The following is a 16,438-nucleotide window of genomic DNA, read 5'->3' on the forward strand; positions in this document are numbered from 1 at the left end:
TGTGGCTCTCGGTCATCACAGAGGCCCCTCTTGGGGCTTGTGCTGCCCATTGGCAGCACGCCAATATGCCTTCCTGGGTTTTGGAAAAGGTTTTGGTAAAAGCTTGCATGAGGATCCTGCCAAGGTGTCTCAGCAGCTAGGGCTGGCCACGTTTGTGGTCCTTGCACATCTTGGTCTGTGCTATCTGACCCGTCTCTGTCTACCAGGCTGGGCTCCCGCTGCATGCCTTCTTCCTGATCATGCTGTGGGCTGTGTGGTTATGTGACTGCCCAGGCATTTCTAAGGACAGCACAGTTCTAAGTTTAGTTGTGGTTCCTTGGAACCACTTCCCAGCAAAGGGGAAGAGCTGAGGCCACAAGACAAGAGCCCAGACCCCAGCCTGGCTGTGCCACCCACTCATCCTATGACCCAAAGCAAGGTCCTTCCTGTCTCAGGTCCCAATCTCTGCCAGACATGTGACCCATCTGTTTCTGTCTCAGCCAGACACACTTGGCGCTGTCTGGGGTTCCTGTGGCATGTGTGAGGGCTTGCTTTTCTCCCCAAAGAGAGACTCATGGCAGTGGAAACTCCCTGCATGCAGCTCCCACCTTGGGAGTTCAGTGCCTGTACGATCTTTGTGTGAGGAGCTGCATGGGATGAAGTCTCAAGAGGTCAGGTCCTGGATGAGGCAGGCAGTCGCTGAACTTTTAGAGCTGTGAGGGATTGCATGAGTCTCTCAGGATCCTGAGCAGCAATATTCTCACCCACAGAGAGAAGAGTAACAACAGTGGCAACCTGTGGGAGTCAATCAAATAATGATGCTCAGATATGCAGGTGCCTCGCACAGGACAAATGCCCAATACATCGTAGCTGTTAGGTAGCAGTGACAACAATGATGGTGATGCAGATGGAGCAGAAGTTGAATAAACATTCCCAAGAAAAAGCCATTGGAAGGAAAGCTGCCTTTTTGTGCTGTTGGTAAGACAGAATAAAGAATCTGGGCAGAAATCGCCTTAGAAATCAAAGCCTTTCCTTCGCTGAGTAGAGACCAACTCCAGTCTTGGAAGGGTAACATAACTGCCCCCAGGAAGTGCTTTCTCATCCAGCCTTTCCCTGAGTTCAGTCATGATGAGAATTCACAGGAATCACCTCTGTGCTTGTTTCCCAGCTAATTCTGGCTCTTCCAAGTAATGAGTCAATGGCCACTTAGACTGATGGTAAGTAAATTCCAGAATATCCCTCGACGGGATGGACCGAAACATTAAAACCACACCTGCAGAGTGGGCAGAGTGGAGCAGTGGGTTGAGTCACTGCTTGGAATGCCTCATCCCCAGTCTCTGTGCCTCTGCTTCTGATCCAGCCTCCTGCTCATGTGCACCCTGGGAAGCAGCAGGTGATCATGGTTCAAGAAGCTGGGCCCTGTGACCCACATGGGAGACCTGGATGGAGTTCCAGGCTTCTGGCTTGAACCTGGCCCAGCCCTAGCTGTTACAGGCATCTGGGGAGTGAACCAGGGAATGAAGATATTTGTCTTCCCTGCTTCCTGTTGCTCTACCTTTCAAAATAATAAACTTCTTTAAAAATTGCACCTATTAGGACTATACAGCAATGCAGAGCAAGGGTTAAGAAGTAAGAGGGAAACAGAACACAAAATCGTATTATGATTATGCTGTTGAAAAAAAATGTCTGCTTACAGTCAGGCTCTGGGAAGATTAGGAAAGAGAAGATTAAAAACAGTTGATTTGCTTGAGTGATGGGATTAGTGGTGATTAAAGCAACATTTCTGTTATGGTTGTTAACAATGTGGTTTGTATGCTTTTTTAGTGAAAAGGAGAGGACTGCGGTTGTCACACTAGTTCAAGCCATCATTTTTTTTTTTTTAGTGAAAGAAAACAACAGAGGTGAGTACACCTACCTCAGGGGTCCCCAGAGCTGCCCCTCTCCATTGTCTCTCTGTCTCTCCCACTTGCTGCCATGCAAAATGACTCCAACTCCAACAGGACCCACTGAAGGGGAATTTTTGCAAACGAACAGCAGCTGGAAAAAAATAATGAATCAATTAGTCATTGAAAACCATTACTGGGCTTTGTCTTCAAGTGCATCAGCCCACTGGGTTGAGGAATACCAGGAGAAAATACAGGGCCGTGGGGGAGCTGGACTGTTAAAGCACAGCTTGCAAGAGCCTTGTGAATCAGGTCACCTGGGGCATCTGGCCGTGCAGGTGATCTGGCCATTCCAGAGAGTGACCCTTCATGAGCACCCAGGTTAGAGAGCTGTACTGCCTTTGGGCAGTTTATGGACTCTGTTGGGGACAGGATAAAGGAGGTGGAGGAGCTGAGGTCACCTTGCCTGACTGCCAGGGATGGGGAGGATGAGAAGGGTACCAGTGACATCCTCTAAGATCTCCCCAAGCACTAGGACATTGACCAGGCCATTGTTGCTGCTGCTTCAGACACGAGGCCTGGCATGGGCATGGGGTGTGGCAGTTGGGAAGTTGGTTAAGATACCCATGTTCCAGCTGTGACTTGAGTGGCTCCAAGTCCCTGCTTAGCTCCATGCCAGTGCAGATCCTGGGAGGCAGCCAGAGATAGCTCAAGTAGTGGGTCTCTGCCACCCACAGGAAATGCCTGGATTTAGCTCCCCAGCCCAGTGCTCCCTGCTGACTGCTGAGGGCATGTGAGGAGTGAACCAATGGGAATGCATGGCAGTTCTTTCTCTCTCTGACTCTCCGATTATATATTTTAAAAGGAGTCCTTGCTCCAGACCAGCACTTCTTTGAAGCCTTTGTGTGCCTCTCAGGCCAAACCTCCCAGGGCCACATGGAAAGCACTATTATCTCACCACAATCCCACTTCCCAGAGAGAAAACCCAGTCTCTGAGGACACAAGGGACCTGCCACCCTCGGCCTCTCTTGCAAAGCTGCTCAGCACTGCAAACCCACCTCAGAGAGACACCCATTCAGACACACATAGACACACGGTCACAGAAGGACACATTTATGGTTGTTGGTACACAAGAGAGCTCTTGCACACATCTCAGGCCCTAAGAAAATCCCTAAGGGAAAAGGCATATCTATCCAGATTTGCGAAATGAAAACAAAGGTTCTTCAATTTATTTTGCTAACATTTCTGCTTTCCGAGCCAGCTGTTTTTTAAATTGAACGTTTTGTTTTCAGAAAAGTGTAGACTATCCTGCAGTCCTAAGAAATTAAATAGAGAGAGCCTGGCATGATAGTCTAATGTTTAAAGTTTTCACCTTGCATGCGCCAGGATCCCATATGGGCACCGGTTCTAATCCTGGTGGCCCCACTTGCCATCCAAATCCCTGCTTGTGGTCTGGGAAACCAGTCGAAGATGATCCAAAGTTGTGGGAACCTGCACCTGTGTGGGAGACCCAGAAAAGCTCCTGGCATCAGATTGGTTCAGCTCCGGACATTGCGGTCACTTGGGGAGTGAATCAACGAACAGAAGATCTTCCTCTCTGGCTCTCCTCCTCTCTGACTTTCTAATAAAAATAAAATAAATCATTTAAAAAAATTAAATACAGCCTGTGTGCACCTGACCCAGTTTCCCTCCAGGATAATATTTGTAAAAGTGTGGCCCAACATCCCAACCAGGACAATCCCATTTATACAACCCACTGATCTGCTCATGTTTCCTCAGATTCACTTGTACTCATGTGTATGTGTGCGCATGTGAACATGCCACTGCAGCTTTACCCCTTGTGGAGGCCAGTCCAGGTGCAAAGCAGTTCCAAAACCACGAAGCACCCCTTTGTAGCCCTTGCACTACCACATGGCCTTCCCTCACTCTGGCCACTCCCAATCTGTGCCCCATTTCCAGCACCTTGTCATTCCAGGAGCATCAGCCCCTCCTGAGCTCAGCATCTTTGGAGATGATTATTCAAGTTGCACTGTGTTACTAGCAGTTTGTTCCTCCTCCCGCCAAACACTAGTCCAAGGCTATTCTTGGAAAGCTTGTTAACAATTAAAATCAATGTAATTATATATGATAGTTTTTATTTACTTATTTGAAAGGTAGATTTAAAAGAGGTGGCAAGAAGACAGAGGTCTTTCCATTGACTGGTTCACTTTCCAAATGGTTGCAAGTCTGAGGCAGGCCGAGGCCAGGAGCCAAGAGCTGCTTCCAGGTCTCCCCCACTGGCTTGCAGTAGCCCAAAGACTTGGGTCATCTTCTACTGCTTTTCCAAGGCCATTAACAGGCAGTTGAGTTGAAAGTGGAGCAGCTGTGACTCTATGGAATGCTGCTGCCGTGGGTGCCAGCTTGATGCATGGTGCTGCAGAACCAGCCCCAACAGGCACGTTTATAGTGTTACTGTGTTCCAAGCTTTGTATTAGATTCTTCTTCAGTCCTTACTTCAGCCTAGGCTTGGGTTATCTTGACATTTCACAGCAAATGCAACGAGGTGAGCAGTGGTCTTTGAAAACAGAGTTCCTCCAAGATTTTTGTAACCTGTGTGGTTTAGAATGCATTCTGTCACCTCTCTGAACACATTTTATCTCCACTGACTCACAGGTTTGATGCCAGGAATACAACTTTGTAATGCGAGCCTTGTGCCTGGTTATTATTTTCCACCCAGGAGAGAGGTAGCCAAGGTTCCAGAGGGTTCCATGAAGTGAAGCCTCATAGGGACCATGGGATTCAGTCTGCAGCTACCTTGCTTTTGCCAGAGGCCAGTCCTTGTCAGAAAGTTAGATGTCTGCCTTTTATCAGTATGCTGGAGGTTCAGGAAGAGGCCCCTGCCCTCACCATGCTTAAGTGCGTTGTAATGAGGAGCCACAGTGGAGCCACTAGAAACAAAAAAAACCCACTCTCTCCCTGGCCTGGAAACTGAAGTCTGCAGCCCAGGTGCTGACAGAGTGAAGGCCCCCTGAAGCCCCTTGGGAGTACTCCCTTGCCCTGTGGCTTCTGGGGGCAGCTGACAGTCCTGGGTTGTGGGACCATCACTCCAGTTTCTGACTTCTTCGATACATGGCCTTCTTCCCTGGGTGGTTCTGTGTCTGTGATGAAGTGTCCCCATCCTTTCTCTGACAGGTGGATTGAGGGGCCACCCTAAACCTTAGCTAATTACATGTATATAAACTTCAAACAAGGCCATAGTCACAGGGACCCAGGACAAGAGCTTGAACATATTTTGATGTGGGGAAGGAGAGACAATTCACCAAACTACATCTGAGCATTTGCCCTGGGCAGGGACTCACCTTGGTGCAGGACAGTTTGGCATCATTGATCACTTACTGCTTGCTCGTAGTCAATATGTTCTCAAGGACCACTCAAAGCAGAAACAGGCATGGTGGGTTGGGCCTGCAGGAGGACCCCAGGGCAGGCAGGCTAGGGTGTGGACTGACTGGACTGCAGGCAATGAACTCCCTGGTACTAGAGGCATCCAAGCCACACCATCACAGAGACCAGGAAAGTAGGCTCTTGGGGACAGAGTGACTAACACAGTTATTGTTGTCAGGAACAAAAGAATCAGACCTCACAGGAATCTGCTTGCTCCCAAATCCAAGCCAGGAAAGACAGCTGGAGCAGCCTAGAGTACAGGACTACAACCCAGCACAAGGTGGTGTCCTGCTCAAACTGGCTCTTCTGGCTTTATCATGGGCTGGGCTTCCCAGAGGTACAGGTTCCTAATTACAGGTGCTAGTGGTTCCCAGTGAGACGGCCCTGTGCACCACACTTGGATGTTTTCTTTCTTGGAGCATTAGCACAGAACTAACGGATGAGTAATTGAAGACATTTGTACTTTCCAAAGGAAGCCAGATGCTGTTTCTCCTGCTGACACCCTGGTGCCCAAGTGTTTCATCTGTTCCCTGGGGCTCTGGAGAGAGAATCCTGAGAGGTGAGGTCACTTCTAGCCAGTCACAGCCTCCCTACCTGTTCCCAAGGCAGAAGTCTACCCTTCAGCTACAAGTGTCACAACCTTTGAAGGACAATGGCTTGGGTCCTGCAGGGGTTGGGAACAGAGCTATAAACTCCATGGAAATCAAGAGTCCTCTTCCTAAAGTCTGACCCACTCACTGGGCTTGCTGGGCCTGGCTAGGGTGGGGGCCACCGGATAATCCCTGCGAACCTGAACACAACCTCAACCTGCTTCAGCCCTGTGGATCTGCAGTGTCCCACTGGATTGTGCCCAGAAGAGACCCTAGGAAAAAGCCCCTTTGGGGCTGGAAACTCAGGCTGGAGTTTCAGAGAACTCACTGTAAACTGGAAGGGGACACCATTGGAGAAACAGACTCAGGGGTACTCTATCAGCTGCATCTCTGCTGTCCTCACCCAGTGCAGCCCTCATCTCCTCCCAGCTGCTGAAACAGCCTCCTCAGGAGCTCCAGGTCTCTTGTCTCTGCCCCTCCACTCAGGCCTCCTAGGATGCTCACCTGTGAGCTCACCCCTTGGCAACATTACGAACCTCAGGCCTGAGCCCAGAGTGCCGAGCAAAACGCAGCCCAGGTATTTCTTTGGCATGGTCCCTTCTGCTGCCTGAGACAGGTTCCTGCTGCCTGCTCCTAAAAATGGGAGGAAGCCGTAGAGCAGCAGCATCTGTCCCCAGGGAGGCATGGCCTCCTCTGTGGTCCAAATACTCAGTGCAGATCCCCTGCCCTTGCTGATACTATGCCCACATTGCTGTATCCTGCCCACATGCCTGTCCACGCTATGGCTCCACCTGCCTGGCTTCAGGTGCACAACTGGTAAATGCTTCCAAGACATGGGAAACATCCTCTGGAAGTCCTGCCCTTCCACGTGCCTCCATCTTGCATCTCCCATGACAGTCCCTGCATGTTTCCCAGAGACTGGCTCTGAGGAGGCAGAGCCCTGTGGGTAGAGGGCTGTGCGCAGTGCCAGGGGTCAGGCAGTCCACTAGAGAAGGGCAGCCTTGCCACACAGGGAGGCTGTGGAACTGGAACCCAGAACCTAACCCATGGGGAATTCTGGGTGGGGGTTCTAATCCCCCTGCATCAGATCATGGGAGAACCTCTTTACTCTTGAGAACAAAGCTTATTTCACTGCCAAATGCAATGTCAGCAGCCTGGGCTGGACTATCAATCCCACTGCTTATGCACTACACTGGAGCCAGTCTTGACCTGTCTGAGCCTTCCTTTCCTTCCCCCTCCTACCTCCCTCAGGGGCTGCTGTGTGTTTAGTCATTTGTTCAGCTACTAATTAAATAGCTGTCCCGTGCCAGGTTTGAGCTGGGGCTCTCCAGGGCAATCAGCACTCACAGCCTCACTGCTCTGTTTGTCACATGAATTTCTATTTGTGAACGAGCTCTGTCCAAGTGGGAAATGCCCAGCCTTGGGCCCTGTCACTACCACAGGCCTAGCATTCATGGTGATGAAGTTGCTAGGAAGAACAGAACACAAGCCAGGTAGGCTCTCCTCAGGTCTGAATACACACTGGAATCACCTGGAGGGTCTTACTGCCATATGGAATGGCTGGGGTGGGCCTGCGCACCTGCATTTCTGACACCCAGACACACTGCTGCCAGTCTGGGAGCCCATGCTAAAGCTGAACAACTGCTGCTCGCTAGGCCAGTAACACAGTGGACCACTCAGATGGGCCGAGGGCAGGGTTTAGTGGGAGGAGACCAACGGACGGAAAGTACTGATGGGGGTGCCTACGTCGGATGAATTCTAGAATATAGAGCCCAGCCAAGTAGTGGCTGCCCAAGATGTTTAGTGGCCTACTTTGCAGAGTGAGACAGGGGAAGATTTGGGGGAAGCAGGGTGCAGAGCAGGGGCAGGGGAACACACTATGAATCCCTCAGGGATGTTCTGATACCTTGTAGTTTCTCCCCATGTAAGGGACAAGTGTGGTCTGAGCAGATTTGGGGCAGCACTGACTGGTACACAGACTGGGAAGGAGCCAATCTTTGAGTGAGGTTCAGCTTAGACTTTCTGGACTGCAGGAGCCATGTGGTCTAAGCCACAAAGTACAAGGCCCAACATGTGGGCTGCTCTCTCCCACGGGCCCTCTCTCTCATCTTGCCTTTATCCGTTCCTCTCTATCTGTTCCCCCCAAAATGTCTATCTCAGGCTGCAGGAAAGGGTCCATTGTGGGTCACAAAAAGAGGGTTAGTAAGTCCTCAGTTTCCAAATCCAGCCCCATGAGAAATCTTTTCATTGCACGAGAATGGGGTTGGGACCCCTGTACAACTCTGTTCCTCACTCAGTGACCTCTGCTCCAAAAATAACGCCTGCCAGCCTGTTCACCAGCTGGAAGGATCCCTCGGAAGAGAGTACCTTGTCTGGCAGTTGACTGGAGTGGTTATTTGCAGCCTGTAATTTTCACAGAAACAGTAGGGTGTGCCTGCCGGGAGATGTTGTCTGCAATCCCAAGGGGTGAGGGTGAAGACAACGAGAAAACTGTAGAACAAAAGATGCTCTGATTCCATGAGAAAATTGACAATTTCGGTGGAGGCCAACAAAGAGGTGGGAAATTTCCAAGCCGACTTGTGAGACGCTGGATAACTGGGCCTCTGGGGGACCGTGGAGGATGCAGGATCTCTGAGTGGGAGCAGTAGGAGATGTTAGGAACAGGGGAGGGGGCGCTTAGGAGGAGGTGGCCACGAGGACCCAAGTGAGAAAGCCCAGAGGCACATGGAGGTAACAGCACTGGACAGTAGGAAGAGGAGTCCAGGAGGAACCTCCTCCTGTAGAGGAGGACCAGCAGAACATGAAAGCAGCAGGGTATGAAAGCCCTGGGCTGTGGAGGTCAACGACAACCTTGGGATGCCCACCCACTCCCAGGGAATGGAAGAAACAAGGTCAGGCAATGAGGAAGGAGCAACACAGGGCTGGACAGGAGTGACGACAGGGCTGGGAAGCATGTGCTGGTCAGCAGCAGCGAGAAACAGGCCCTCCCTGTTCCTGAGCCTCCATGAAGCGAGCAAGGACAACTGTGATAAAGCAGAGGAGCCGGCAGGGCCTCTGCTGCTCAGGGCACTGTGGCTGCAGCAACCCCTGACACCGAGGCTTCCCTCACTCCAGAGAGCGTGAACACAACAGATCATGTGCACACTTAAGAACTCACTCACATTGTCGCCCCTCCCCCTGCACACGGAAGAGCTCCCGTGCGAGGCGGGGCAGCAGACCTGGACAGCTTATGCTCTTCTCTGGCAGCCTGAGCTTGAATCCACAGAGCTGAATGTGGTCAATTACTCTTGGTCACCTCGGTTCCCTTCCCAGTTAACGCAGAGGCAGCACTTCCTGCAGCAAACCACCTGGCCCATCTAACGTAGCTCGCAGAGACAATTATTGGTCGAAAACAAACAACTTCTGGATGTGGAAAACGTGATCCTGTGTGTCCCTGTAAAAAGTGCATGGCAGGCCACCATCGGCAGTGGCCAAGTGGTGCCTGTTTAGGTTGGGGCTCATATGTAAACCTCTGATTGTTCTCCATGCATGTCCAGCAGCATCATGGGGGCCCTGCCTTTGGCTGTGTGGCTGCTCTGGGATATGAGCGACCACATTTTTGAGTGTTTTCCATTTGTGCTTTTCTTATTTGATGAACTCAGCAGGGATGCCTCATGATGCTACCTGCTGTAACAGGAAGAGCCCAAATCTCAAGTCTACAACTCCTAAAAGATTTCTCCTTCATGGGAGCCTGCAGGGTGCGTCCCTAGAGCTGCTCTTGTGAGTGACTGCTTCAGTAAGAGCCCCACATGCAGGACTCTTACGTGTTATATGTCTGCCATCTTCCATCTTTTCCCATTTTACTGTCAGGTGTCTAACTGGCATCTAACCATTTCAGTTACATTTTAAATCAAAGCATCCCAAATATATCCTCCCAACTTGGAAAAACAGAAGCAATCGCAGAGCATCCATACAGTTTATGAGAAGGGCTTTGTTATTTCTTGGTATAGAAAAGATCACTTTGATGAAGGAAAGACATGCTGAAGCTTGCTGTTATGCAGCCAGTCCCTTCCTCTCACCTGTAGAGGTGAGACTGGATGCTCAAAGTTCCTACCTAAAGAGCAGTTTCAAGGCAGGCATTTAAAGACGCTGCTTAGCAAGTCCACATCCTGTATTGGATTGCCTGGGTTCAAGTCCTGGCTCTGCTTCCAATTCCAGTGCCCTGAGAGGCCCCTTGGATTCCTGCCTTCCACACAGGAGCCCTGGATGGAGTTCCTGCCAGTTGGTTTCAGCCCAGCTGTAGCAGGTGTTTGGAGGAGTAAACCAATGGGGGGAAGATCTCACTATGTACACCTCAAATAAGTGAAGTTTTGAGACAAAATCTTTTTTTTTAAATGGACAGCATCAGAAAAGCCTTGCTAGCACTGCTTGTTCCTCAGGGATGGATGGAGGATGAATTCCCACTCACTGGACTTCTCTTTCCCAAGGCTCACAACAGTTGTTTACTTTTAATTCTCAAAACACACCAGAAAGCATCTGCTGGTGTACCCACTTCACAGAGTGGCAGACATGCTCACCAAAGAGGTTGGGTAACCTGCCCAGGTCACACAGATCTCATTAGGTAGCACTGCTGGTATTAGATCCCAGACAGCCTGACTCCAAAGTCCATCCTTGCTTCCTGACATAAGCCTGACTTTTCCAGTGATGAAAACAAAACAGCTCAAAACCAGCCAAGGAAGCAATAATAGCTTCACAGGCATCCCTCCCTTTCACGTGGCCACTGGTGAATGGTAAATTTAACGAGTAGGTGCCATCTCTGTGCTTTGATAATCATTTCTGCTCTGGGTTCCCGAAGACAATAATCTGAGGTTGCAGTCCCCATTTCCTGCATCAGCTATGAGCATAATCAGACTACAACACTCTGCCCTGTGCAATGGCCCTGGAGCCAAGGGTGGCACTAACACCACACTCTGGCTCTACTCTCAGCTCTTTGTGGTCCACTGCCATGCCCACACCCTTGGGGAGGGGGACTCCTAAGGGGGGCTGATGTGGAACCAGACTGAATCTGCACACACTGGCTATTTGCACACCCCTCTCCCCAATGTCTCGTTCAATGTCATCAAAGCTATGAGTGCATTAGCCAAGGTGGGAGTTTTTACACCACAGGGATGGGTAGAGGTTTTCTTTCAGGGTCCTTTAGTTGATTATGTTCTTGAGGAAGGTGGGGGAAGTGGGAAGGCACAGTTGGAAATCACAGGAATGATAACATCAATCAGCAAGCATTGAGTACCTGCCACAGGCCTGGCACTCTGCTGGTCTCCCATGCCAAGGTCGTGTGTAACCCACAGGAAGGATATGGCGTATGGTTTATCTACAATGATGGGTGGGTGTTTGGTGTACTGGTAAAGGTGCCCCAGTGCCTGGGGTGCAGTCCCACCTCTGCTTCTGGTTCTAGTTTCCCGCAAATGCACATCCTCTGAGACAGCAGGGGATGGCTCAAGTATGTGAGTTGAGTTCTGGGCACCTGGCTTCAGCTTTGCCCAACACTGGTTATTGCAGATATTTGGGCGATGAATCAGAAGACAGAAGGTAGCTCTGTCTCTTTCTCTCTCCCTTTCAAATAAAATTAAAATAAATTTAGCAAGAAGGAAAAACCCATGTCCAAGTATGACTCTTAAAAAGAGAAAACTAAAGTTAAGAAAGGTTAAGTTCCTCTAAGCCCAGGGTCAGACTCTGGATTTACAGCCCTGACAGCCCAGTCCTTTCCCTGCCACTTCGAACCTTTCTGGACTCGGGCTCAGGGTGCCCCTGCTTGCACTGTTAGCTGACAGATGTAGGTCCCAGGACTCCATGCTTTTGGGACTGAGTCAGAAACTTCAGGCTGGAACCAAGAATCTGAACTGATATTGGGTTGTGGGTGATTCATCTGCTCACTGAAACTCCTAACGTCTGGGTTGAGAACAAACAATGTAATTTGGCCAGAAATTTGTCTCAGATCTAGGTGGGATAGGAGGCATTGGCTGGACAGCCCAGGAGTAGGGGGTGGAGGCTGATTCCAGCTCCTCTTCCAAAAGCAGGCCAGTGTCCAGGCCAGTGCTCCGTGGGCAGCAGATCAGGGGAAGTGTGGCAAGCCAGGCACCTTAAGTGACATCAGGGATATTTAGTTGACTGTCATGGAGCTGCTAGTTGAGATTTCAACTTTACAAGCGTCAGCCTGTGAAGCAAAATGTGCTTTCCATTATTTTCTACTCAACATGGAGCTCTCCTCCTTTTTTTAATAAAATCGCCTTGGCAGATGGTTGAGCAACCTAAGTACAAATACAATCTCACAGCAAAGGCCTTTCCTAGGAGGCAAGGGAAGGGGGGTGGGTGTGAGGCCATCTAGCTAGGCCCAAGGTGAGGGCCATCTAGGGCTCTCAGGCACCCCAGCTCACTCCTCCTCACTAGGATTTAATACTCACAGTTTCTCTCTCTCTTTCACTCTCTCTCATGAGTTTTTCCACCACACTCACAAGGAAAGACTCTGAGGTCAGTTGGGCTTCGCCCAGCCCAGCCCAGCCCAGCCCAGTTCTCCACTGACTCACTACAAACATTCCTCCTACTACCTTCCCCCACCTGCTGTGGACCTGGCTATGCTCATGGCTTGTCCAAGGCTGGCCTAGCTGCCTCAGGATGACTGTGGTGGGGCCTGACACTCACCCTGAAGCTACAGAATTTCAGTGAGTGCCCTGACACCCCAGGGGCCAGGCCAGGCTCAGTTACCTCCCCCTCTGCAGGCAGGTTCCCAGCAGACGCTGCCTGGACAGCTTGACTTTGACTGTGGGAGAAGCCAGCACCAGAGGCTTGTGACACTTTGTGGGACGAGGGACCACCACCAGAAGAGATTTCCAAACTCTGTGCAGAAGCAGTCCTCCTGGTTCACTGCAGCCACATTTTGTGGCGGGAGGTGGGATAGAGGATAAACAAGATAGGTCAGGGCTGGTCCTTGTTGAAGCTGATAATAAACTTGTGGGATGATGCTCTGCCATGGTCTCTGGCTTTGGGAGCCCCCATATGGGCTGAAGGCAAGAGACAAGGATCAAAGAACAAATCCTGGGATCACTCCAGACTGACACAGGTCCATACGGCAATCCAACAGGAGACAGGGAAGAGGATGGAGAGGCTGTTCTGGCTATAAGTGTCAGAAGAGGTGGCCTTGGAGCAGGGACCTGAGTGAAGGGAAGCAGACAACAGTGAGGATCCTGGGCTGTCACAGGCCAAGGGAACAGCAAGTGCAAAGACCCTTAGGCAGGATGTCATCAGAGGGCAAGGAAGCTGCAACATAGCCATCGGGAAGTAGAGGAGGGGCTGAGAACTGACTGGGTCTGAGCAGGCAGGTGAGGGCTCAGATTCCCCCTAAGTGGACACAGAGTACAAGGATGCATTTTCTGCTTTGCGGTGAGAAGAGCCTCATTCATAAGCTGAGCAGTGGCCGTGAGACCAGCCTAGAGGCCATGGCAAACTCTATAGCAGGAGGAAGAGCCAGTGTGGCCCTCAGTAGTGACAGAGGACATGGACAAGGAGGTTGGCATGGGACTGTGCTTTGGAGGCTGAGGGCCTGCTAATGGACAGTGGGTGGAGGGAGGCAAAGTAAGAGAAGGGGCAAAGAATCCAGAGCGGCACCAGAGCTAGGGTCTGAGGAGATGTTGAGCTGGGAAGGAAAGGCCCGAAGAAGGAGTCCCCAACGGAAGCACAGGGACAGGTGTGGGAGAGCTCCTGCTGCAGAGGTCAGCGGAAGCCAGCCTCACTGGGGCCATGCCCACATATCTGCCGCCCGTGCTCAGTGGCCCATGAGTCAAACACAGGGCCATGCTAGGTGGGATATGAGCAAAGGACCACTTAAGACTTTCTAGGGGGACTTCCTCTGCTCCAAGGGCATCTGAGAGTCCTGCTGCTCACGCTTCAGCTCAGGGGCCATCCCTCCCCTCCCCTGCCACCTTCTCTTGCCTTCCTGATCTGCACAAGTAATGTTGCTGCTGTTAGAATCCTTCACAACTTTCAGCTCTCCCCTGAAACTACTAGGATTCCTGTGCTCACCTCACCAGCTACAGGGCCCCTCAGCTCTTCTGTGGTATCTGCCATGCCAGTCACAGGCAGGAAAATGGGACACATCTGTCCATCCGAGGCTTCAGGGAAAGCAATGTTTCCCTCCAACTTTCAGTCTCCTGGAACTGCTCCCCTTCGGTCATCCTGGCAGTGCGTGGTGTATGTCCACCCAGTCCAGCCTGGCTCTAGTGCCTGCACCATGTAGCACCCTCTTCATGCCCCCTTCTAGGCACAAGTGTTGAACCCGAGGTCCCCTGTGTGCTTGCTATCTCACTGGCAGCATCTCAGGGATGTTCTGATGAGGGCAGATGGACACAGTGTCTGCTATGCACTAGACCTCTGTCAGACATCTGGTCTCCTCAGCTCTCTTAGGGAGGTAACACTGTGAGCCCAGTCTTCAGATGGAAGACCTGAGACCAGAAGAACTTCTGTCTCTCCCACGCCAGTGAGCTGCAGAGCCACGATTTGAACCAAGGCTTGCTTGAGTTATGTAGAGAAGCTGTTCTATTGCACCTGCCACATGCAGGGCCAGACAGGCTGGGAACCTTTGTACCTCCAGTGTATGGCATAGGCCACTGAGAGACTCTAGAGGCTAATGCCCAGCCCAGAGCCAGGCACTGCCCTGGGGAGTGGCTAGCAGCAACAAGGCCAGGTTTACCCAGGTGTCAGGTACAATGGGTGGGAAGGGGAGATGGTCTGAGGGAGGGGAGCAGGGTCAGACTTCTCTGGCCAGGCACCTGCTCTCATGGAGCAGAGCTTTGAAAAGAAAAGGCTGGGCTGGTGACCAGATGGGTAGTTGAGAACAAACAGCCAAATTCAAAGGTTGCAGTTGCGTGTGAGCTACTACTGAGCCTGAAGGCAGAACAACAGCTGCTCAAACCTGTCTCCTATCATCAAGTGCAGCCTCTGCCCCTGCAGTGTGGCCAGGAGGGGATGTCCCCAGGTGGACCAGAGGCAGCTGATCTAGCTGCATCTCCCAGGAATAAAGGCCCAACCTTCTAGCTGACAGGCAGAATTCCTTTCGAGTGGATGGCCTCTGAGGGGCTAAGGAATTTGCCCAAACTCAGAGTTTGGATGCAGTGTCAAGATGACCCCAACTCACTTTACATTCTGGCTATCTTTATGTCGGCATCTGCTCTCCCGAGAAAGGTGACCACTCACACAGGCTCTGAGTGGTGTCAGTGCATGGCCCAGCCTGTACCGGAACCCCATGCTTTGTCACATCTGTCCTCATCCTCACTGTCATCAAAACTGACACTGTCATCACTGACGCTGTGCAGACATTCACCACGTGTCAATCACCTTGCACACAAATGAATGCCAATACTCCCATTTTATAGATAAGAAAAGCAAAGCTCCAAGAGGCTCCAGAATGTGCTTGAGGTCCTGCCCTCTCAGTTGGCAGAGCCAGTCCTCACCGAAGACTGCAGTGGCAGCACTCACATGCAGAGCTAGAGAGGCCAGCCATGGGCCTCAGAGCCCATGATCTCAGAGCCACCAGCCCTTTAGGTGACTCTGAGCCAAGGGATGAGGCCCCACAGCCCCGAGCACAGTACTGTGGGCAGGTCAGCTGAAGAGTCAGTGAGCAGAAGCCATGGCTTGGGGCTCAGTCCCAACCACGCCCCAAGTCATTGCTGGGCCAAGAATGCTGCTGGTAGCACCACCCTCTTCCAGCCAAGTCAGGGGCTGTCCTCAGGGGTCCTTCCACCCTGGCACTTGCATGGCAGCCGGCGTCACTGCTGGGTTTGCATCAGCCCACACACTGCGGACACCTGTATGCTGCCAGGACCACCACTGAAGGGGTGCAGCCTTGCCATCAGCTCACGGCTAGTACCACATGGGAATCCTGGTTCTGTCATTCGTTTGCTGGGCAAAAATTTTAAGCTCTCTGTCCCTCAGTTTCTTCATCTATAAAATGGAGATAACAATGCTACCTATATCACAGGGGTAATTGATATCATGCATATAAGGCTCTCAACAAATCCTAGAACACAGAAAATGCTAAACAAAACAGTCACCAATTTTGACAGGACCTCCCCATCTTGTGAATTCCCTAAGGTAACTGATCAAACACCACTGGCCTGGAAGGCAGCAGTTCTGACCCTGTAAATCTTTACAAAAAAAAAAAAAAAAAAAAAAAAAAAAAATCACACATCTCTGGGCCTCAGTTTGCACTTCTTTAAAATGGGGATGCTACTGCCATCCTACTCAAATGCTGCTGATTTCTGAGAAAGTTCTTTGCAAACCCAAAGCACATGGAGAGATGAGTTATTACTTGTCTTATCTTTTTGGAGGGAAATTAAATTGGAGGATTAACTTGTTTTGGTGCAAAAAAAAAAGTTTCTGAAAGGCACGTATATGAAGAGTCTTCACAGAGTTGACGAAAACTGCACATGATGAAAAAAAAAACCTAGCATGGATTTCAAAAATTTTCTGAAAACCAAACAAGCTTATCTTGGAGTTCTGTTTTTTCCTGGAGACTTTCTGAAGTTTTCCAGCAGA

General features: G+C 50.8%; 1 long non-coding RNA gene across 1 annotated transcript in view; it reads right to left on the reverse strand.

Annotated features, from left to right (window-relative positions):
- Positions 1 to 1,902: 1,902 nt before the first annotated feature.
- The window catches only part of LOC131482658 (uncharacterized), a 185,093-nt gene continuing 170,557 nt past the window's right edge, over positions 1,903 to 16,438 (reverse strand). The window contains exon 3 of the long non-coding RNA XR_009247198.1: positions 1,903 to 2,016. This is a non-coding gene — a long non-coding RNA (uncharacterized LOC131482658). The remainder of the gene's footprint in view (positions 2,017 to 16,438) is intronic.

The sequence above is a fragment of the Ochotona princeps genome, chromosome 19 (genome assembly GCF_030435755.1).
Source record: "Ochotona princeps isolate mOchPri1 chromosome 19, mOchPri1.hap1, whole genome shotgun sequence".
NCBI classification, from domain to species: Eukaryota; Metazoa; Chordata; class Mammalia; order Lagomorpha; family Ochotonidae; genus Ochotona; species Ochotona princeps.